At 56.8% G+C, this 21,853-nt stretch overlaps 1 protein-coding gene across 9 annotated transcripts in view; it reads left to right on the top strand.

Moving 5' to 3' along the window:
* The window catches only part of ADCY7 (adenylate cyclase 7), a 59,265-nt gene that overhangs the window by 7,928 nt on the left and 29,484 nt on the right, over positions 1-21,853 (top strand). For 2 of the 9 annotated variants that reach the window (XM_071209172.1, XM_058280036.2), the window contains exons 1-2: positions 12,073-12,122; positions 14,245-14,378. The exons of 5 other annotated variants lie outside the window; for them this stretch is intronic. The gene's annotated coding sequence lies outside the window, so the exon portion shown is untranslated. Of the gene's footprint in view, positions 1-12,030; positions 12,123-14,244; positions 14,379-21,853 lie in introns of those variants that run through there. 2 more of the 9 variants (XM_058280035.2, XM_071209174.1) reach the window with 2 other exon arrangements.

Below are 21,853 nucleotides of genomic sequence, written 5' to 3'. Positions count from 1 at the left end.
GAGCCAGAGCTATTTAGATTTTTACAAAGAAGGGGCCATGGCTAAGGGGAGCTGAGTTTGATAGCGAGGATGCTGTTTACTTAGGACGTGTATTTACCTAGAGTAGCTTTGAAAGGGGTCCACCCCAAGTTGCCCCTTAGGGCCATCGCTGATTAGGGGTCCGAAAGTCCTGGTTCTGCCCTGTCACTCGTACCTGCTGCGTGACCTGCATAACCCCCTTCTCTGGGAACCCTTTCCTGTCTCTTAAATGGAGATGAGGGGTGAGCCAGCGTCTCCGTGTGTTCCCCGCCTGGGGAAGGGGCTGAGCACATGCCTGAGCCCACAGCTGGGAGGAGAGGAAGGCAGAGAGGCCAGGAGGTGAGTCTGCACTTTGGAATGCCCCCTTCCCACCAGTGCGAAAAGTCAGTCTGGGAGGAGGGTGAGGGATGGGACCACAGCGCTGTGCCTGCTGCAGCCAGGCCCTCTGCTGGGATCTCACTTCAGACCGCCTGGCCCGGGGCTGGAAGAACAGGGGGAACTGGGATGAGGGAGGTCAGCAGACCGGAAACCAGTGCCGAGCCAGCCTGCTCTGTCCTCCGAGCGGGTGGATCAGCCCTGGGAGAGCTGGGAAGGGGCTCATGCTGCTGATTGCACAGAGCAGCCCCGTGCTTCCACTCCGTGCTCTTGTCGGAAGACTTTGGATGCAGGTCAATTGGGCAGAAGTGTCACGAGATCCTTTTGAGTGCCTTGCGCTCCCTGCCCTCGGTGAGACGGGCCTGGTGGGGAAAACGTGGGCCCTGGGGTGCTGCTGAGCAGGCAGACGGCTACATGAGGGCGAACTAGTCCAGACTCTTTCAGCAAGTGCCAGAAACCCTCCTGCAATCAAGGTGGGTCGGGGAAGGAGAGGATTGAACGGCTTCTGTAAGTAAAAGGCTAAGGAGAAATTTGGTATGGATTCAGGCATGGTTGGATCCAGGGGCTCCAATGATGTCATGAAGATCCTGCTTCTCTCTCCATCTCTCTGTCTTGGCTTCATTCTCAGGCAGGTTCTCCCATACATTGGTTGTGTCAGTTCTCTCTTACTGCGTAATAAATTATCTCCCATCAAAATGATTGGCTTACAACCAGCTTTATCTCACAGTTTTTGTGGGTCAGACATTCAGGAGTGGCTTAGCTGGGAGGTGTGGCTCAGTGTCTCTCATGAGGCTGCAGTCAGGGTCTGCTTCCAAGGTGGCGCAGCCACATGGCTGGCAGATGGGGCTGGCGTTGGCAGGGGCCTCCGCTCCTCCTCACCTGGACCTCCCCATGGGCTACTCGAGTATCCTTGTGACATGGCGGCTGGCTTCTCCCCGAGGGAGTGAGCAGGCACACAGGAGCCTCGTGACCTCCCAAGTCACGTACTGCCACTTCTGCGATGTTATCGGTCCCCCAGGTCAGCCCTGTTGTGTGTGGGAGGGCGTGAGTGTCAGGAGCAGGGGCCAGGGGGCCACCGTGCAGACTGGCTACCACAGTGGCAAAAGGCCTTAGCAGCTCCCAGCTTACGTCTTACCGCCTCTGTGAAATGAGAGCATCTTTTTTTCCATGTTATTCCAACAAAAGTCCCAGGACTGACTCTCACTGGCCCACTTGGATTCACGTGCCTATTCCTCAACATACACTGGTCATGAGCCTGCCCTGGAGGGTTACAGAATTTTCCTGTTACAGAAAGGAAAATGGAAGCCATAGAAAGGGGAGTAAAACCCTGTGCATCCTCTAGGGAAGGCCTCGGGAGAGGCTTGGGGCACTGTGGCCCAGAGGGCGTGACAGTGGGCCAACTGGGAAGGCTTCCTGGGAGAGGTGGCATTTGTATGTACCTTGGTAGGGTGAGTGGGATTTTGACTAGTGGGGGAAGGACCGTCCACATGGAAGAAAGTCCTGTTCAAAGGAATGGAAGAGCTGGGTAGCAGGGTGGAGGGAACTAAGGATGGAAAGGGCAGTGGGCTTCGAGGGCTTGGATGAGAAGCTGGGACTGACTCAAGAGGCACAAGGGAGCCGTGGAAGGTTGTTGCCCAGGGCAGGCCCAAGGTGGAGTGGGCTCCCGGGCGTGGCACTGGACGGGCACCTTCCGTTTGAGCGCCTTTGCCGGCGGGCTTTAATTGGGCACTTGCTATGTGCATTGTTTCTTGCTCACATTTCTCACTCAGTCCTCACAGCCGCCCATGGAGCTGGGCCATCGAATCTTTTTTTTGTTTTTTAAAGATTTATTTTTTTTATTTCTCTCCCCTTCCCCCCTCCTGCCCCGGTTGTCTGTTCTCTGTGTCCATTCACTGTGTGTTCTTCTGTGACCCCTTCTATTCTTATCAGTGGCACCGGGAATCTGTCTCTTTTTGTTGCGTTATCTTGTGTCAGCTCTCCGTGTGCGGCGCCATTCCTGGGCAGGCTGCACTTTCTTTCAGGCTGGGCGGCTCTCCTTACGGGGCGCACTCCTTGCGCATGGGGCTCCCCTACGCGGGGACACCCCTGCGTGGCACAGCACTCCTGGCGCACATCAGCACTGCGCGTGGGCCAGCTCCGCATGGGTCAAGGAGGCCCGGGGTTTGAACCGTGGACCTCCCATGTGGTAGATGGACGCCCTAACCACTGGGCCAAGTCCACTTCCTAGGGCCATCACATCTTGACTTCACAGATGGTCACCGAGCTGCCGGGGATGGGTAATGTGGATGGGGTTGCCCTCCTGGAGGCTCCAACTCCTCAGCTCTCAGTCCCTTCCCTCACGTGGACATCTAATCTTTCTGTAGCTCACGCCTTCCAATTGTCTGATTGTTAAAGCCAATCTTTTTTTTTTTTTAGTTTTTAAAAGATACTTTGATTATACCAATGTCACATAAAAAATATAGGGGATTCCCATCATGCCCCAGTCCCCACACCTCCCACATTCTCCCACATTAACAGTGTTCTTCATTAGCGAGGTACATTCCTGGTGATTTGTGACCACATTTTGGGGCACTGCCACCAAGCGTGGACTATCGCTCACCTTGATGGGGGTCAGGCCTGCAGCCTCTTGGCTCTGACCCTCCCCGGGGCTCCTCTGGGAACTGGTGAGCTCGGTCACTAGGGGAAAGAAAACGATGGCGACCTCAGTGCTGATTGCTCTTTCGCTCCCCACTCCGCACCCCGAAATGTGCCCCGGGTTGGAAAGGCACACTGTGGTGCCGTGGGGTGTCCTCCCGTGGGGAGGGGCCTTGACCTCTGGGCTTGGCGAACAGGGCCACGCTGCTCGCTAGCCTTGGCCGCCTGACAACGCTCCGCCTTGCTTCTGCTACGGTTTTACTCCTTTCTACCCGCCATTTCACGGCCTTGCCCCGCAACAACAGCCGCGGCTCCCGCAGACTGGTCAGAGGCTGGCCGATGCCTGCGCCTGGAAGGCCCCATCTTGGGCCCACCCTCCAGGGGCTCCGACCTGCCCCACATGCTGAGGTCTCTGCCGGGAGCCCCGGAGCACTCATCTCCCCCCACCCAGCGCTGCTCTCCCCGGTCTTTGTGCCATGCCACAGGGGGACGGATGCGTCTTAACCGCCAGACAGCAGGGCTTTGTGTTCCCAGCAGCAGCAGTGAGGGGTCCGGCTGAGTGGGACAGAAGGGGTCGGGGGCCGAGCCTGCACGCTTTGTGACCCGGCACCTCGAGCGAGCAGAAGCCAGTCCTGCCTGATGCTGCGAAAGCCCAGGCTCGCCCCCTCCTTTGGGCGAGTATGTTAACCAGGCTTGGGAGCCCCCCAGGTCAGGGCTTGGAGATCTCAGCCCGAGGGCGACCTAAGGGGCCAGTGTCCGCCCTGCTCTGGGATTTGGAGCAGCTCGTCCCCCCGGAAGCCCTTGCTCCCAGGGAGGGTCATGGGGTAAGGGGTCAGCATACATAGATCGTGGCGTCGGACAGACCTGAGTTTGAATCCTGCCTCTGCCTTTTCCTAGCTGTGTGTGCTTCGGCAAGGAGCACGGCCTCTCTGAGCCTCGGTTTCTTGTTCTGTAGAGTGGAGATAACAACAGGACCTTCCTTGTGGCCTCACGCTGGAGCCTTGGCACGACACCCTGCACGCTGTCCCATGGGGGAATCTCGGCCTGCAGTGGTCAGAGTGCACAGCTCCTGCCTGCAGTGGCCTCATGGTCAGCATGGTGGGGGGGGGGGGCAGTGCCCAAGTCCCCAGTGCCGGCAGGGAGGTCCTCTGAGGGAAGAGCTGGAAGGGTGGGAGGTGTCAGCCTGTAAACTTGCCTCCGTTTCCCCCTAGGCCCCTCCGGATCACCAGCTCTGAGCTTGGTGTTTGGGACCGCATTCAACTTCCCACCGGGCGGCCTGGCCTAGCTCCTGCTGGGTCCCACCGCGCTTAGGAGCCTCCCACCTGCCTGCGGCTCCCACCTGGGCCCTCTCCAAGCGGCAGCTGAGCTCACATTTCAGAAATACAAACAGAGCAGCTCACCTGCCCCAGGAGCTTCCCGCCCAGCTGGGCTTTCTCTGGCCCTTGAGGCCCATGTGACCCACCCCTGCCGACTTTCCCAGCCCACCTCAAGCCCCGGCCCCTCTGCTCACCACTCTCCAGCCATACTGCCCGCCAGCTAGGGTCTGGCTGCAGAGGCTTTGCACAAACCGTCCTCTCCCTGAAGTGCCAGGCCCTCACCCTGCCTTCCCCCAGTCTTTCGGCCCTGGCTTAAATGTCACCTGGCACAGGTCTTCTCTGAGAGCACCCTACCTGTCCTGCAACCCCCCTGGTTCCATCATCACACCCAGGCCAGGCTCTTGACCACTAGGTCAGGTCAGGTCTGTTTTGTACATGCAGTACACCCAGCAGCCACCTCCATGCCCTCCATTATTTGTTGACTGAATAAACAAACTAGTCAACTATTTTTCCATTAAAAAATGGACATACAATTTATATCCAATAACGTGCACAAATCTTAAGTGTACAGAGCGATGAATTTTTCTTATGCATACAACCCTGCCACCAGCACTCAGATCAGGATTTAGAACTCCATTTCCCAGGAAGTCCCCTCGTGCTCCTTCCCAGTAAATAGTGCCTTAGAGGCCACCACGATCCTGCTTGCTGTCACTGTGGATGAGATTTGTCTCTTCTGAAGTTTCATATAGATGGACTCAGACAGGAAGCATGCTTTTGTGCCTGGTGCTTTCACTCTGCTTCATGCTGGTGTGATTTGTCCTTTGTGTTGGGTGAGCCAGTGGTCCGTTCTTCATCACTCCGTTGAATGAATGCGTGGTAATTTGCTTATCCATCTACTTGTTGAAGGACGTTCTGGTTGTTACCAGCTTGACCATTATGAATACAGCTGCTATGAACGTTTGGATGTAGTTCTTCTGTGGACATGTGTACTCTTTCTCTTGGGTAAATACTAAGGAGCAGAATTGCTGAGTCACATCCATGCTGCTTTAGTTGATACTGCCAGTTTTCCCATGTGGCTGCACAATTTTACTTCCCCAACAGCAGTATATCAGAGTTCTGTTGCTTCTCATCCTTACCAACACTTAGTGTTTTTGGTCTGTTAAATGTTAGCCGTTCTTAGAGGTGGCATGGCATCTCCATGTAGTTTTTTGTTTTTTAAAGATTTAGTTATTTATTTCTCTCCTGCCCCCTTTGTTGTCGGCTCTGTGTGTCCATTCGCTGTGTATTCTTCTGTGTCTGCTTGTCTTCTCTTTAGGTGGCACCAGGGACCGATCCTGGGACCTTCCAGAGTGGGAGAAAGGTGCTCAATCTCTTGTGCCACCTCAGCTCCCTGGTCTGCTGCATCTCTTACTGTCTCTCCTCTGTGTCTCTTTTTGGTTGCGTCATCTTGCTGTGCCAGCTCCCTGTTTGGGCCAGCTTGCCAAGTGGGCCAGCACTCTGTATGGGCCAGCTTTTTGCTTGGGCCAACTTGCCTTCACCAGGAGGCCCTGGACCTCCTATATGGTAGATGGGAGCCCAGTCACTTGAGCCACATTCCCCCTCCCTCCATGTAGTTTTAATTTGCTGGTAATTAATGATACCAAACACCTTTCAGGTGCTTGTTATCACTTCAGTATCCTTTGTTGAAATGCCCCTTTAAGTCTCTTGGCCATCTTTTAATTGGGTCATTTGTCTTTTTCTTACTGATTTATTGGGAAACTTGCTATATTCTGGAGAGGAGTCTTGCCAGCCCTATGTTGGGAACATCTGCTCCCAGGGCGTGCCTTGTCTGTTTCCTCTTGCAGTGATGTCCTTTCCATCTCTGCTTTGGAATGCCCAGGCCTGGGGGCTGTGCTTGACCTTGTGCTTGATCTGAGAGAGGTTTTTGCTCAAAGAAGGGGGCACCAGTCGATGGCTGGACCCCCAAGGAGGTTCCCCATTGGATGGCCCAGGGCCCTGTGTGGATCCTCTCCCTATCTCCCCACTAGACGTTAGGGCAAAGGCTGGGTCACACTTGTCACCTCCCAGCCCCTGGCACAGAGCTGGCACGGAGACCATGTCCAGGCCCTTTTGGCCACCATGCCCTGGACGTCTACTCTGCACCCAGCGCTCACTGGAGTGGCCCCGCCTCTGTCTCCCCAGGAAAGTCATGCCACAATGCCAGGTGCTGGGACAGCGTGGGTGCTAGGCCTGGAGGGTCCACAGTGGAGGGTTTGGCCCTGCTTGGTGGTCAGGGAAGGCTTCCTAGGTGGGTAGGGGAGGAGAGTATTGCTTTCAAGGAGCTCACAGCCCAGTTGGAGAGTCAAACTAAAAGGATGAAAATGATCCCAGGAACCCAAGTCACATGCTCAAGAGGGCTCCCAGAGGACCAGAAGTCTCCGTCCCCCAGCTGGGCTCAGCCTGCTTGTCTGTCTTTGGAAATCTCCACTCCCTGCTTTCCAGCCCCTCCCAGTCTGCTGCCTCACTATTGAGCGCCTTTTTTTTTTTTTTTAAGATTTATTGATTGATTGATTGATTGATTTTTATTTATTTCTCTCCCCTTCCCTGCCCTCCCTGCCACCAGTTATCTGCTCTGTGTGTCCATTTGCTGTGTGTTCTTCTGTGTCCGCTTATATTCTTGTTAGGGGCACCGGGAATCTGTGTCTTTTTGTTGTGTCATCTTGTTGCATAAGCTTTCTGTGTGTGCGGTGCCACTCCTGGACAGGCTGCACTTTTTTCGCCTGGGGCAACTCTCCTTACGGGGCACACTCCTTGCACATGGGGCTCCCCTACGCAGGGGTGCCCCTGCGTAGCACGACACTCCTTGCACGCATCAGCACTGCACGTGGACCAGCTCACCACATGGATCAGGAGGCCCTGGGTTTGAACCCTGGACCTCCCATGTGGTAGGCAGATGCTCTATCCATCGAGCCAAGTCTGCTTCCCACCACTGAGCTCCTTATGATCCTGAGGAGGGGAAACTGAGGCCGGCAAAAAGAGGGGGAGCCGGGACTTGATTCCTGTCTTCCCAGTGCCTAGGGATGTGGAGTTTTCTGGAGGCTCGCGCTGTCTGGCGTAGGAACTCCGAGAAGGATCTTGGCATCGCCCCCTTTCCTGGTCCTAGCACGGGGGCAGCTGTGAACTGGGGAGGCAGGGGACTGGATGGGAAGGCCTTTGACCTCCAAGGTCACCTGGGGAGTCTGCTGGGCTCTTACTCAGAGGGATGTAGCCCCTCACTAAATAGGTAGGGAAACGGAGCGACAGCCATGCAAGCTAGCAGCCACCGCGGGCTCGGACAATTTATGAAAACCGAATATACAGCCTTATTTGTAACAAAATATGAATGGAGTTAATAGTTTAATGGAGTGGTGGATCCAAGAGCCATATCAGTGCTAGCGAAATGGCAGAATTCATATAGCATCAAAGTTGTCCTGCAAGAGCTTCGGCACCTAATGATGTCTAAAGAAAATGTGAAACTCCCAGCCACCTGAAGGACAGTGTTAACAGCAATTAATCAAAAAGAAAAACCACAGGCCCTTCCCCCACCCCATTCGATTTAAGCGGTCTTCATTTTCCACGGTAGTAAGTTTTCTAGATACGTCTTGTAGACCTCAAAGTACTGGACAGGAAGCTCCCATTCAAAGGCCTTTTATCTTAAGATACTGTAAATGCTACTAATTTTTTGTCCATTTGAAATATGTAAGTGGTGCCATAACAACAACAACAAAAACAGGTAGGGAGACCGAGGCCCCCGGCGGCAAAGGGGCCTGTCTGGAAGTGGTGGAGCCAGCCTGAGGATCCTGCGTCAGGCTCGCCTCTAATTGCTTCTTAAAGATGCATTTGCTCCCTGGTCTTGGTGCTGTCATCTTGGGACTTCTAATGGAGGTTTGGGGCATTTTTTTCATTTTCTTTTCAAAGTTGTTCCAGCTTAAAGCTTCAAATTTCCATGAAGTCATTAGAATCAGGAGCCTGGCCTGGCAGCTCCGCGCACCCCTGCTGAGGGCTCTGCTGTGGCTGGGAAAGGGGGTTCCCCCCACGCCCCGAGAGGCCCAGAGCTGGCCGAGAGCTCAGCGTTAGCATCTCGGCTGCTGCCACAGCCAGGGCAGGAAGTGGTGGGTCCCAGCCGTGACTCATTCTCGTCAGTAGCTGATGGAAAGACCTTCACATGTGAGAGCCTGGATGGGGTCCTGGGGGGAGGGGCCCTGACCCGGCTGCTGAGGGGCCCTGGGGAGAGCCAGGTAAAGTGGGGGTGGGGTGGGCCTGAAGGGAGGGTGTGGACAGGTCCTGCACCCCCGGCTGGGTGCTTGGACATGGGCTCATGTGGGTGGGCCTGGCCTGGGAAGGGACAAGGCAGGGTCTGGGCCAGGGGTAGGGGAGGCTCTTGAGCCTCCTGGACAGACAGACATGGGTAGGACAGCTCGGTGTCAAGCTCCTTGTCACTGGCCTCCCCAGACGGAGAGGAAAGTCTGTTATTACTGTGTGTAGTTGATCTGGCTCGTTCCACCTAGAGCTCTACGAACCACACACTCACCAGGGCCCACATGTGCTCCCAAGGCTGTAATTTTACCTTTGCAAGCAGCTTTTCCTTTTCTCAACGAGAGTCAACGTTAGCGAGGGAAGGATAAGGGAGCTTTATTAGATGAGCAACCACAGACAGACAAGCCTAGCTTTGAAAGTGGTATGTGCCCCAGAGGCACAGAACAAAGACGCCACGAGAAAATGGAAGTCTCCCTCTCTGCAGCCCTCCCACCCCAGGACCCACGAACTGTCCAGGTGGGCCCTTCCCAGTCTATGCTCATCCAAGTGCCAGTCTGTGCACACGGGGCGAAGTGGGGGCCTCTTGCCGCGCCACCACCGCTGCGACTGCCTGGCCGGCCCCGGGGAGCATGGGGGGAGGCCGAGGGCCCGGGGTTGGGGGCCGGGCTCGACCCACGTGGCTCGGCATGACCAGCTCCGCTGGGGCCACAGGTGGGTTCGGTCTGTCTGTGATGAGCAGATTTAAAACGGAAGGATTTGGTTCGGTGTGCTTTTATCAAAAACATCGCTGAATAGGACACGGAACCTGCGACCTCGTGAATCTTTTCTTGCCGGAGGTGAAGGAAGATGGTCCGGCGGAAAGCGGGTCTTGTAGGAGGAAGTTGGAGGCAGGGCAGGGGGTGCCGGCGCCTCTGAGCATCCCTCGGTTCTGGCGGGCTGTGTGTCTTCCTCCTCCAGATGGGCCCGGGCTTTTCTGGGGTTTTCCGGCAGCTCCCAGCGTGGGCGTGGGCGCGGAGCAGGCAGCCCCCGGGGCCCTGGGCTCTCTTCCCTCTAGGGGAAGGTGTGAGCTCTGTGAGGCAGAGTCTCCCAGGCATTTTCTTGAAAAGAAGTGGCTGTTTCCAGCGCCTGCTCTCCGCGGATTGGCCTCAGGCTGCCTTGCCAGGAGCAGGGCTGGGGCCTGGGCGTTTGCTGAGGCAGTGTGGGGGGGATGGGACCCGAGGGCCTCAGCGGGGGGCCAGAGGCACTCCAGACGGCGTTGCTTGAGGGACCTACGACCCCCCTTACAGTTTGCAGCCATTGGCGTAACCCATTCCCCATCCCCACTGCCCTGTGTGGGCATCACAGAGGGTAAACTGAGGCCCAGAAGGGTGGCATCTCGTCCTGGATCACGCACGGCCGCCTCCTGGTGGCATAGCCCCTTCCCTCGCCTGCCCTGGGGGGAAAGGATGTGGGGCACATTCACACCGGGGTGGCAGCTTTCCATATCCCACTGCCCCAGGAAAGGGCTGGTGCGAGCGCCAGGGCCTTTGAGGAGCTGGCGGGGGTCGTCCTGGTTGCCGGTATCCGTGCCGCCCAGGCCGGCCTCCCTCGGTGGGTCTCGGGCAGGAGGGAGGCGCTGACAGCAGACCTTTTGGGTGTTTACTCTGTTTAAAAGACCTAAGGAGCCAAGAGCTGGGTTGGGATCAGCGTGGCCCAGGCAGGCGCGTGCATCCCATTTGGGGCTTCAAAGCCTGACTTTCAGGGAGCGTGTGGCCCCCAGGAGGCAGGGGCTGCCTGCAGTGGATGGTGCCATGGTCCACCTGTCAGGCCTGACTTCCTGGATGGTCACGGGGACTCAGCACCCCTGACCTCTTTGTCCTCCAGCTCTTCCTGGCCTCTACTGCCTGGCTGCCCAGCTCCCCACCTCTGAAGTGGCTCCATCTCGATACCCGGGGCTGCCCTAGGTTGATTCCTGGGGCACAGCCATGCTCTGCAGGGATGGGGAAACTGCAGCCCGGACTGCTCCGTGGCCTCAGGGTCTCACTCGATGGAAGGAAGGTGGGGTTTGGGGCCGTTCCCTCCCCAGCCTCAGTTTCCCCATCTCTGCGCTAGGCAGCCTGGCTCCACTTCCTGTGCCTCTCCCTGCCCCTGTGGGGCTGAGGCAGGCCCTCAGGCCCTGCCTGTCCTCTCCGGGCCTCCCACACCTCTCCGTGGGGCCCCGTTCAGCTGGGGGAGGATTTTGGAGTCCTCCAAGGTGCAGCTTTAATGGGGGACCTGGGCTCATGGGAGGCATCCTCTTGAAACACCCCCGACTCCCTGGAGCCATCGCTGTGGTCCAGCTTGGCATGGCTGAGTCTCCCGGGAGTGGGAGCCAGGGGAGAGAAGAGCTGCCCCCTGTGGGTGCCGAGAAGTGGGAGCGAGACCCCTGGAACTGGAAGCCTGACTCGCACGGCCAGTTTCTATTGAGGGATCTCAGGCTGCCGACCCCTCGTGTTTGAGCCGGGTGGGGTGAGCCAGAGATGGCACTCACTGGGCGAAGCCTCTGTGAATTAGGGACCCACTGCAGCCCATTCCGTGGGTGAGCAAACCGAGGCCCAGGGAGACTGAGTCACATGCCCAAGGTCCTGCAGCTCCCCGGGGTGAGCCCAAGGTCAGGCAGCGCCCAAGGTGGAGTGGGGTTCTGACCCCTGCTACCAGCTGCCCTGCCCTGTCCTGCCGCCTGCCCTGCCGCCTGCCTCATCTGAGATTGCACCTCGCCCCATCCTGGCATCAAGCTTCAGAGAGGACCCAGCTTCTGTCTTGCGCGCTGTCGCCTCAGCGCCGCGCCCTGTCCCTGTACGTGCTGCCGGGCAGGGTCCCAGCCAGCACTTGGTGAATGGACGTGGGGTGGGGCTCTCGGCATTCCAAGAGAGACCTGTTTCTCTACAGTAGAAACAGTGCAGGGATAGCCCTCTTCCCTGTGCAGAGTTTCCTGATTTATGAGTTTTTATGACCTCGGGCTCATTTGACTGCCAGAACAGGCCTGGGGTGTGTGTTTTTATCTCGAGTCCATAGGTGAGAAGCCAAGGCCGGAGGGCCAGGTGACCTGCCCGAGCTCACCCAGAGGGGACTGGGGACGCCAGGTCAGCACTTGCCGATGCGACTCAGGGCGCTGAGGAAGGGGTCTGAGTGCCCCATGCGTGCCAGGCAGGCAGGGCGTTGGGCCCTGGGGGCGCGGCGGCGTGTGGCGGGCTGGCCCAGCAGCGTGGGGGGCGGTCTGTGCTGGGCTGGGAAGGGGCACCGAGGCCGGAGTGGGGGATCGGACAGCTCTCTCGGAAGAGGTGGCACCGAGCCCCGCTCTGAAGGGCAGGCAGGCTTCTCCAGGCAGGGGGGGCTGCGCGCCGCGCCGTAGGGGTGGGACAGTGCTTTCAGGCTGCTGGAGCCTGGCGACGAAAGGGTGGGGCTTGTTTGGGGAACCGAAGTAAGTCGAATCACGCAGCCGTGGAGAGGGCCACGGGCAGTCACAGAGGAGTTTCCTGCCGGGGGGTGAGCAAGGACTGGGCTTGGTGTTCTTGGGGTGCAGGGCAGGTTCAGGGAGCCCTGGTGGCCTGTCCTGAGGGGAGGCCTGAGTGTTGGGGGGCGGCCTGGAGCTTGCCGTGGACCAAGCCTTCATCCCGGCAGCCTCTTGGTGCCCAGCCTGGAGTCGGGCTCGGGAAGGCGCGGGTCTGTGCAGGAAGGGAGTGACCAGGAACGGGGGGCTCGGGGTCCAGGGGACAGCTGGAGCGAGGGCCTCTGCGCCCCAGTGTGGGAGCAGCTCCGGAAGCTGGGGCTGTGGTTGGGGGTGGGGTTGCTTCCCCTGCAGGAGGGCTTTTCCGGGCTCCCACGCGGCCTCACGGGGCAGCCCCCGCCCCCCCGTGCCCCCCTCCGCCGATTCACTCGGCTTCTCAGGGGCCTCGGGGGAGGTGGGAATTTCGGCCCGAGGGTTCGGGCTGGGTGCTCTGGCGACAGGTGCTGTGGGAGCCGACCTGGGGGCTGCGAGCCCAGCGGTGGCTTCCGGCTTGTGGCTGGGCTGAGGGGTGCCTCACCGGGCTCTTTGGGTGGCCCACGGCGGGCTGTGACCCCCGGCGTGGCCTCCTGAACTCTGGGTGCCTCTCCCACTCACCTCTCTGTGGTTAACTTCTCTGCTGGTCTGTGTGGGAAGGGACCCTGGGGACCCTGAAGGCCTTAAGGAGTCAGGCCCGGAGAGGTTGAGGAATCCATTAAGTCACACAGCTGGTGGAGGCCGAGCTGGGCCTGAACCTCGGGTGCTCTGACATTCAGCCCAGGGCTATGTCCTCTGCACTGCTTTGTCAGGGCGGATGGGGAAACTGAGACAGGCAGGACACTTTCCTGCACTGCATCAGAGAGGCAGGGAGGGCCACAGACGCATTTACCTGGTGCATATTTGGAGCTTATTTTCCCCCGGGGCATTAGCCTCTCCAGCTGAAAACTGCCAGAGGGCAGGGACTGCTAAGTCCCTGAGTGCTGTAAAGCCCAGATCTGCTCCCTCAGCCTCCCCTCTGGGCCCTCCATGCCCCTTCCCCCTTTCCCCTGCCCCAGGGGAGGCCAAGCTCAGTCCCGGGCCCCTGGTCCATGAGCCAGGCGCATGGCTGATGCCCGGGTAGAACCATCCAGCCCGCCAGGGGCAGGTGGAGGTGGGGGAGTGGTCTTGCGGGGCCACAGCTGCCCAGAGGGCTTTTGGGATAGGAGCTTCGTAAGAGATTTAATACAAAAAGAGTCCCATGAACCAGAAAGACCGGGGGATGTTCTATTGTGTTTAATTCAGCCGATTTCTTTCCTGCAGGCCTTCTCAGAGCCTTTAATTTGCTGATGTGCCCTGGGAGTCTTTGGGGGGGGAGGAGGAGGCCAAGTGCAGTGTTGCCTGTGAGCAGAGGCCCTCGTGGGGGGGCGTGGCTATGTGTGTGTAGCATCTCATGCCCCACTGGCGGACAGTGACATGCCGTGAAATGCAGAGAGAAGGGTTAAGAAAGAGCCTGGGCCTTGGAGCGGGCAGGCCTGAATTCCAAACCTAGCTCTCCTGCTTCCCAGTCTTTGGACGAGTGGGTTAGGCACCTGGAGTCGGCCTCCCAGCCTGGGAAGGCAGTGAGAGTGCCCCCACCCCAGAGTTTAGGGTGGAAGGGCTTGCCCCAGCCCGCTGGCAGCAACATTCCCCAAACCACGCCTGTCCTCTCCCCTGTGCTGAGGTCTTCAGAGAGGGGAGGCCAGAGGCTGATGTTCTCAAGGGTGCCGGCACCTGTTTTTCTGCCTTCTTGGTCCCTTGTAAGCTGTCACAAGGGCTGGGTGCTCCCTCTGCTTTCGGCAGGCCGCGGAGGCCTGGGTGAGGGCCCGAGCTGGCCGGGGTGCTCCTGGGGACTGCAGACCCGCACTCCCACCTGGCCCCACTCAGGCCCAACTCCCTCCAGGACCGAGGCCCAGTGCACGGGAAAACAGTCCTGGGGTGCTGTCGCTGCTCCGCCTGCCTGGCACAGAGGTCCCCGAAGCCAGGCCACTCCCAGGGCAGAGCAGGGCAGAGCAGGGCCGGCCCCCCTGACCCCCTCCCATGCTGGAGGGGGCAGGCTCTGGGCCATTCTGCTTCTGCGCCTTGGGACCCTTTTTGCCATCCCGATAGCACCTGCGATGCCTGCCGCCTAGACGTGGGCACTTGGTGCCACGCGTGGGCTCTGCGTGTGGTACCCTCCAGAGCCCCCTGGAAGCCCTGGGCACTCCTCTTTTCTCCAATTAAGAAACCAAGGCCCGGGGAGGGTAAGTGACTTGCAACTTTGACATGTTGGACCAGGGATTTGATTTTTTTTCTATTAAAAACATTTTTAAAAAGTTAGAGCAGTTGTAGGTTTACAGAAAATACAGAATGCCCCCCTCTCCCCACTCCCCAGTTTCCCCCATTACTAACATTTTTCATTACTGTGTAGCTTTGTTTGAACTGAGAAAAAGGTATTATTATAATTACAGTAGCTATAGCCCATAGCTAGCAATTGGGCTCATTCTTTTATTTTTTATTTTTTTATTTTTGTTTTTGGGCTCATTCTTTATGTTGCAGAATTCTGTGTACAACCTCAAATTATCATTTAACCATGTTCATGTGTTCAGTGGCGTTAAATACATTCACAATGTATTTAATTAAAATGTCTTATTATGACAACAGAGATAGAAATTGAAAAGTGAGAAGTACAATTTGTCCACTCAGTTAAAGCCACAGTTTTGGTTCCTCCAAGTCCTGGTTCGGTCCTTCTCCCTTCCAGGCACCCTGTACAGTGTGGATTTTTCACAGGATACTCTGTGATATACATTTCAAGCTGCCTCACCCTTTTGGACAAAGCTTTAAATTCCATTGTAAGGATGTATCCCAACTTATTTCATCAGCTCCTGACTTAATAGGTATATAGGTTGCTTTCAGTCTTTTGCTAGTACAAATAATGCTGCAATGAATAATCTTGCATACATGTCATTTCACTCATGTGAAAGTGAACGTGAGATAATTTGAAGTTGATTTGCTAGGCCAAAAACTATGTGCGTACATTAGGAATTTTGTTGGTATTACTCAATTGCCCTCCACAAGAATGTACTGAGTAACACAGAATGTGAGTGCCTGTTTCCCCACAGCCTGGCCAGCACCAACTAATGAAATGCTTTGATCTTTGCCAATTTGATTGGTAATAATGGTTTTTCATGGTAGTTTAATGTGCATTTCTCTTATTATAGGTGAGGTCAGTCTCTGTCCAAAATGTTTAATTGCCCTTTGTATTGTTTACTGTGAACTCTCTGTTCATATCCTTCTCCCATTTTTCTATTGTGTTACTGCTATTTTTCTTTTTGATTTGTAGAAACTCTTTACATATGAGAGAGATTAGCTTCTTGTGGTATGACTTGTAAATGTTTCACTAATTTGTTACTTTTGATTTTGTTTGGGATGGTTTTTACCATGTTGTAATTTAAAAAAAACGTAATGGAGGGAGCAGAGGTGGCTCAAGTGGTTGAGTGCCTGCTTCCCACGTGGGAGGTCCTGGGTTCGATCCCTGATGACTCCTGAAAACAAAACAAAGAACAAACAACAAGCAAACAAATGAAAAAACCGACTCGGGGGAGCCAATGTGGCTCAGTGGTTGAGCACCGGCTTCCCACATATGAGGTCCTGGGCTCAATTCCTGGCTCCAGTACCTAAAAAAAAATTGAATTTATCAGTCTTTTCTTTATGGCTTTTGGAGTTTGTGTAAGACCTTATTCACTACAACATGATATGAGAAGTCTCTCCTGACTCCTTGCTGTCTTGGGGAAGCATCCTAGTATAAATTACGAGTCCAGCTTGCCCTGTCTCCAGTGGGCTCTGTGGCCTCTGTAAGTAGGCACCAGCAGTACAGGAGTTACAACTCAAACGCACCTCCTTCGGCCCTGCTCCAGGACAGCGGTTATTTCTGTTCATATCCATCAGCAGGTCTGTGAAACGGGTCCCTTCTCCCACTTCCCACCTCATTCATGCTTTGCCGTCACCGTTGAACCCACTGCCTGGATGGAGAGGCTGAGGTTAAGGGGTAGGCGCTGCCCTGGGCAAAGCAAGATGTCAGTGGGCACCCCACAGCCCTGCTATTCTGGGCAGGACTAGACTTCCCCTTTCTGTTCCTCCTTATCAGGGCAAAGGGATCAGCAGTGTTTGCAATGTGGACGTAAAATCATTTCCATTCTGAAGGGGGAGCTGAATGAGGGGAGTGATTAAAGGAATGAATCACTAATGGTGGAATTTCAGACAAGAGTAGGGGAAAGGTACTAACATTCCTTCCAACCGGGAGCCTAGTTGATTGGTTAGTCAATTTATAAGGATCGTTACAGGAACACCCACTGCGTGCAGAGCCCTGGCAGAACCCCTCCCCCGAGAGATGCCAAGGACATAAGCAAAAGTTTCTTTCTTCCCGAAGTTTGTGGCCTGCTGTGTGGCACACGGAAGGCACTCGGTGCACATCTGTTGAAGGAATGAGTGCATGAATCCTTCTCAAGATGAGTGAATGAATGGATGAACTCTTCCCAGGCAGTCATGCACCATCGTTTGAGCTGGCACAAGAGATGGCAGACCTGTTTATCCTCCTGGGCTGCTGGAGTCTAGGGGGTAAATAAAGTGTTTGCATTTTAAAGGAGAGTGAGCAGGGTCATGCTTAACCCAAAGAATGAAGTGGAAGGGAGAATGTCAGCCTCCAAGGAACAACTCCCTACCCCACCCTTAGGGGCCAGGTGGCAACACCCTGGCTGTCCCCTTCCAGGGTTTTCTTCAATCCTGTATCCTTTTCATTTTATCATTCAGTCACTAGCCCAGCCCAGAACTGGGCCTCACAGATCTGACCCAACTGTTCTTTTCCAAGAGGGGAAACCGAAGGCAGATTGGTCAAGGGACTTGCCAGGGCCTCAGAGCTGGTTGGGGGCAGAGCCGGGCCTGGAGTGCAGGTCTCTGGACCCCAAGACCAGTCAGTAGCCTGTGGCTCTGGGTGGAGCAGCCTGGCAGGAGAGAGGGGCTGGCTGGGGGCTCCACCAGTGGGGAGCTCTGGCTTGTGCCCCTGCTAGGGGAGGCTCCGTGGCTGTCACCAGGACGGGGGAGCTGGCGTGAACGGTGCCAGTGGCGGCCTGCCTGCTCCACTTAGACCCTACCCTTGGGCTGTGTGCCTGTGGGGCAGCTCTGGGGACCGTTCCTTCTTTCTGGGCTCCCGACCTGTGCAGACAGTTTGGGCGTCGGCACCCCAGGTTACCGATGAGGACACTGAGGCCCAGAGTGTGTGGCCAGTGGGTGGGAGAGCCAGGATTTGAACCCAGGCCTCTTTACTCCTAGGCTGGGTGTACCTGGGTCTGAACTGGGGATTCTGGGGAGAGGGTCAGAGGCTGGCAGATATTTCTTGTTCTGAGGAAGACCCTGTCTTCATCTATTTTAAAAAAAAATCAATTGTATTGATACATATTCGTAGAGCCTACAGTCCATCAGTGTGCAGTCAGTGGTATTTGTTAATTACAGAGTTGTGCATTCATCAGTCATCCATTTCCATCTTCGGCTAATGGCCTCCCTCTCGGTCCCCCCCAAAGCTACCTTGCTCGTGTCCCCCTCCTTTCTGCCTGCTTCAAGTTTCCAGCTGGTTGGCTCATTCATTTGCTCATTCATTCAACAAGCCTTTGCCCGGTCCCAGCCGCGGGACACGGACACGCAGATCCTACTGTCGTGGTTTGGGGCGGTTGACAAATGGGAGTGCTGAGCCAGAGTTTGGAAGTCTCCCCAGCAGGTGCCACTTGAGGGCCTTGAAGGGCGAATGCGACTTTGCTGGGAGAGAAGGTGCGAAAGGGGGGTCTGGTCCAGCCTGAGCAGGGCTGGAAGCCGACACCGGAGTCCCCTTGTCCCAGCAGCTGCTCTGGGTGCCCCCAGGTCAGGCCTGTGCCGGCAGAGCAGCCGCCGGCGTGGTCTTCACAGAGCGCAGTGCCTCCTGAGGGGGAGGGCATCAGCGGAGACTCCCCTGGCAAACGGCAGCACTGCCCGTGACCCAGCCTGAGCAGCCGAGCACGGTGGCCGGGAGGCCAGGCCGTGCTTGTGGGAGGCGAGGGTGCTTGCGGGTTTCCGGCTGCAGCAGTCTCGTTGCGCACGTGGCCTGAGGGCCTCTCCTCGGGCCTGCCTGCCCTCTCTCTTACCCCGAGGCCCCCACTTCCCCTTTCGGAGGCTGCCGGGGCCCCAGGCTTGCTCAGCTCTGGGGCCTGCTGGGCTGGACCGGAGGAAGCAAAGCCAGACTGGGTTCCTGCCAGCCCCGTTGGTGTAAGGAAGTGGGTCCCCATCTGTCTTTTTCCCTGGGAGAGCCAGGGTGGTCTAGCACGTGCTCCCCCCAGGGGGTGTGGCAGGGCTGAGGGTGCTGTCAGATCCACTGTACCACTGGGGAGGGGCTTCCTGAGGACCCCTGAGGGGCCAGCCCTGTGGTCGTAATACGGGGTGCCAGGCTCCTAAGCCCAGTGACTTCCGGCTGGTCAACCTGGGCCCCGCCAGCTTGGAATTGGCAAGGAGACCGCAGGACTGCGGAGGATGTGGCAGGTGTGGAGCTCTGAGGGCTTCCTGGAAGAGATGGCCCTCCTAGATCTACCAGGCTGAGAGAAGGCTCCTTGCGGTGACCCCCTGACCTTGCCTCCCAGGGTCCCCTTTGCCCCTCACCCTCTTGACTGTCGCTCTGTCCTGGGCCTTGTGGGGGCGAAGGGCAGGCAGAGGGTGTCCTTTTGAGATGTTCGGGCTCTGTGGATATCAGTGCCGTGAGGATGTCGGGCAGGATGAGGGGTGGATCCGCATGGTCTGTGTTCAAACGCCAGCTCTCTCTTTTACTAGCTGTGTGACCTTGGGTAAGTGACCGAACCTCTCTGTGCCTCAGTTCCCACGTGCATAAAATGGGAGCACCGGTCATACCCATCTACAGGGTGGTATGTCGATTTAAGGATCACAGGGCCAGGCACCCAGTCAGTGCTCAGTAGCTTTTGCTCACGGAATCGTCCATCCTTCTGTCATCTTCCACAGGCCCCACAGCTTCCTTCATCCGGTGAGCTCAGATGAGCCCAGTCACCAGGTCCCCGGGTGGGCCGTTGTCCACCTCCATTCCCGCCCGCTGCTGCCCAGGAGCGGCCTGATTCGCTCCGCGAGAGGAGCGTTGGCCGGGCCTGGGTTCCACGGGCCCGTGGGAGCCTCCCGCAGTCCCCTTCTCCCTGACGGGCTTGGCCGGGCTCTGGGTGAGGGCAGGTCGGGTGCCGGGGTGAAAGGCGGCATGTGCGCCGTGCGTGCCTGTGTGTGTGTGTGCCTGTGCGTGTGTGAGCATGCCTCTCCTGAGCCGCCGGCGCGTGGCCCTGGCTGCCTGCAGCTCGGGCCTGGACGGTGGAGCGCTGCGGGGAGCTGCCCGGGCCCCTGGGTGTTTGGGGTCCCTCGGCCTGGCCGTCCCGGTGTTCTAGCACTGCATACCAGGCCGGAGGGGCAGGCAGTGCTGTCGACTGTGTGCTCGTGGCATCTGGTCCGGTTCTCCAGGAACTGCCGCTGGAAGGAACTCAGGGGACCGGCCTCTGTCCTTTGGCTCGACAGTGAGGTCGGGCCGGCAGGCGCTGCTTTGGGAGGCAGGCGGGCCTGGCTTTGAATCCCAGCCTTTCCACCTACCAGCTCCAGCTGGGTGACCGTGGGCAGCCACGCCGCCTCTCTGGGCCTCAGCTCTGCATCTGTAACGGGGCCTTCACACTGTGGCCTGGCAGCGCTGTGCAGGTGAACGCGGACGCGTGCGTGGGTGCCTGGGGAGGGCCGCGCAGGAGCTGCTGCTGTTATTGCTGCGAAGAGCTGCTTCAGAGGTGCTGGGAGCAGGGGCCGCTTAGGACAGGCACCGCATCTCATTTTGCAAACCCCATGGCACAGGGTTAGTGCAAGTAACGGGGGAATAAAGCCTGGTTCGTCTAGATTTAGAGGGAGCAAGCCGGAGGGCTGCACCACTCACCTTTTTAAAATGAGCTGCCAACACTTTAAAATCAGGGTATTTCATGTAGAAATCACTTGTAGCTTGTCTAAGCACTTTGAACTCCGCCAGTCCTGGTCCCAACCCCTGTAGGCTTAAACTAGGGGCCCCAGGGAGTAGAAGGAGCAGAGGGACCCTGGCAAGCACCCCCTCCACCCCTAAATACGTGGCGTTTCTGTTTCCCTGGGGCTGGTGGTAAGGGAGTGGGGAGCTCCCAGGCCAGGGAGCTCAGAGCAGTGGGTGTTCAGTGGGGGCTCACTCGGACTCAGGGACTCAGGGTCCCCTCCTCTTCTACCTTTGGGGGCTTCAGCCTCGTCTGGCCACCTTCCCTCTTTGAATTGCTTTTCTTTTTCAGCTTCTGCCAGCAGCTGCTTCTTGGATGCCCTAAGCTTGCCTCCCCTCTGCCCCTGCCCCTCCATTCCCGTATCTGTTTTAATTCTGGTCCTCCAGGCAGCTCTGGAAGACGCTGTGGGCCTGGCCCCTGCCCAGGGCTACTTCCTGAACATGAGGCAACTCCTGGGAACACGGCAGCTGCCCCAAGCCCTGATTGCCACATTTAAGGGAGTGCATATTTTTTGGTGGAACTTTCTGGTTTTGGGGACTGAGAAACTTCGGGAGAGAGCCAGCCTGCGGGACGTGCAGTGGGCCTGACGCACGGCGGGCGTCATCAACAAGCTTTTCTGGATTAAATGAATGAGCAAATCAGTGAATGGTGCTGGGGAAGAGGGGCCATCGCCAGCCTGGGGTCTTCTCTCAGCCTAGTCACTCGGGGTCCCGGCACAGCTCCCTTTTCTGTGAAGTGGCGCTTCAGTGGGGCATCATTCTTCTTAAATTCTTGTCAGGGCCCCTTTTTAAAAAATGTAGTCTTGTGTCCAGGCTCAGCAAGATAGATGCAAGCGGGTGTTCCGGCTTGAGTGGAGGAGGGGGCCTGTGCCTGTCGCTGCCCCCCCCAGCCCACCTGTGCCTGTCGCTGCCCCCCCCAGCCCATCTGGGCCGAGACATCTTCCCCGATCCCAGGGCTTCTAGGGTCGCAGTTTGGACCCTCTGAACCTGGAGACCTGAGACCCAACAACAAGCTACAGGGATCGAGTGTGTATGGCATTTGTCCAGGGGCCAATAGAAAAAAAGTCTAGAAACAGACCCATCTGCGTGTGACCTGACTTGTGACAGGGTCAGTGAGGAAAGCAGGGCTCACTAGATAACCACACTGGAAAAATAAAGCCTGGATCCCTACCCCAGCCCATACACAAACCGGAGTCGAGGCGGCTCTGAGGCCTGAATGTAGAGCAGCACTGTCCAGCAGGACTTTCTGCTGGGTAGACATGCTCCGTGTCTGTGCCATCCCGTACAGCAGCTACTCGCCATGTGGGGCTAGTGAGCACTTGAAACGTGACTAGTGCAACTAAGGAACTGAATTTTATTTTTAACTTTTTTTATTGTGGTAACAGATACACAATACAAAATTTCCATTTTTAACCACACTCAGGTGTACAAATTCAGCAGTATTAATTATATTCTCAATATTGTGCTACCATCACCAACATCTATTATGCCTACTTTTTCATCAGCTGAAACAGAAACTACTCGCCCATTAAGCTCTAATTCCCTCTTCCCACTCCACCCACTGCCCTGCCCCCTGCGGCCCTGGTAACCTGTAAACCACCATCTGTCTCTCTCTAGTTTGCTGCTTCTAGGTATTTCACGTAAGCAAGAATGTACCATATTTGTCTTTTTGTG

Source organism: Dasypus novemcinctus, chromosome 18 (assembly GCF_030445035.2).
Source record: "Dasypus novemcinctus isolate mDasNov1 chromosome 18, mDasNov1.1.hap2, whole genome shotgun sequence".
Taxonomy (NCBI): Eukaryota; Metazoa; Chordata; class Mammalia; order Cingulata; family Dasypodidae; genus Dasypus; species Dasypus novemcinctus.
The sequence above is the reverse complement of the archived record's forward strand: the minus strand, read 5'-3'. Positions and strand labels throughout refer to the sequence as shown.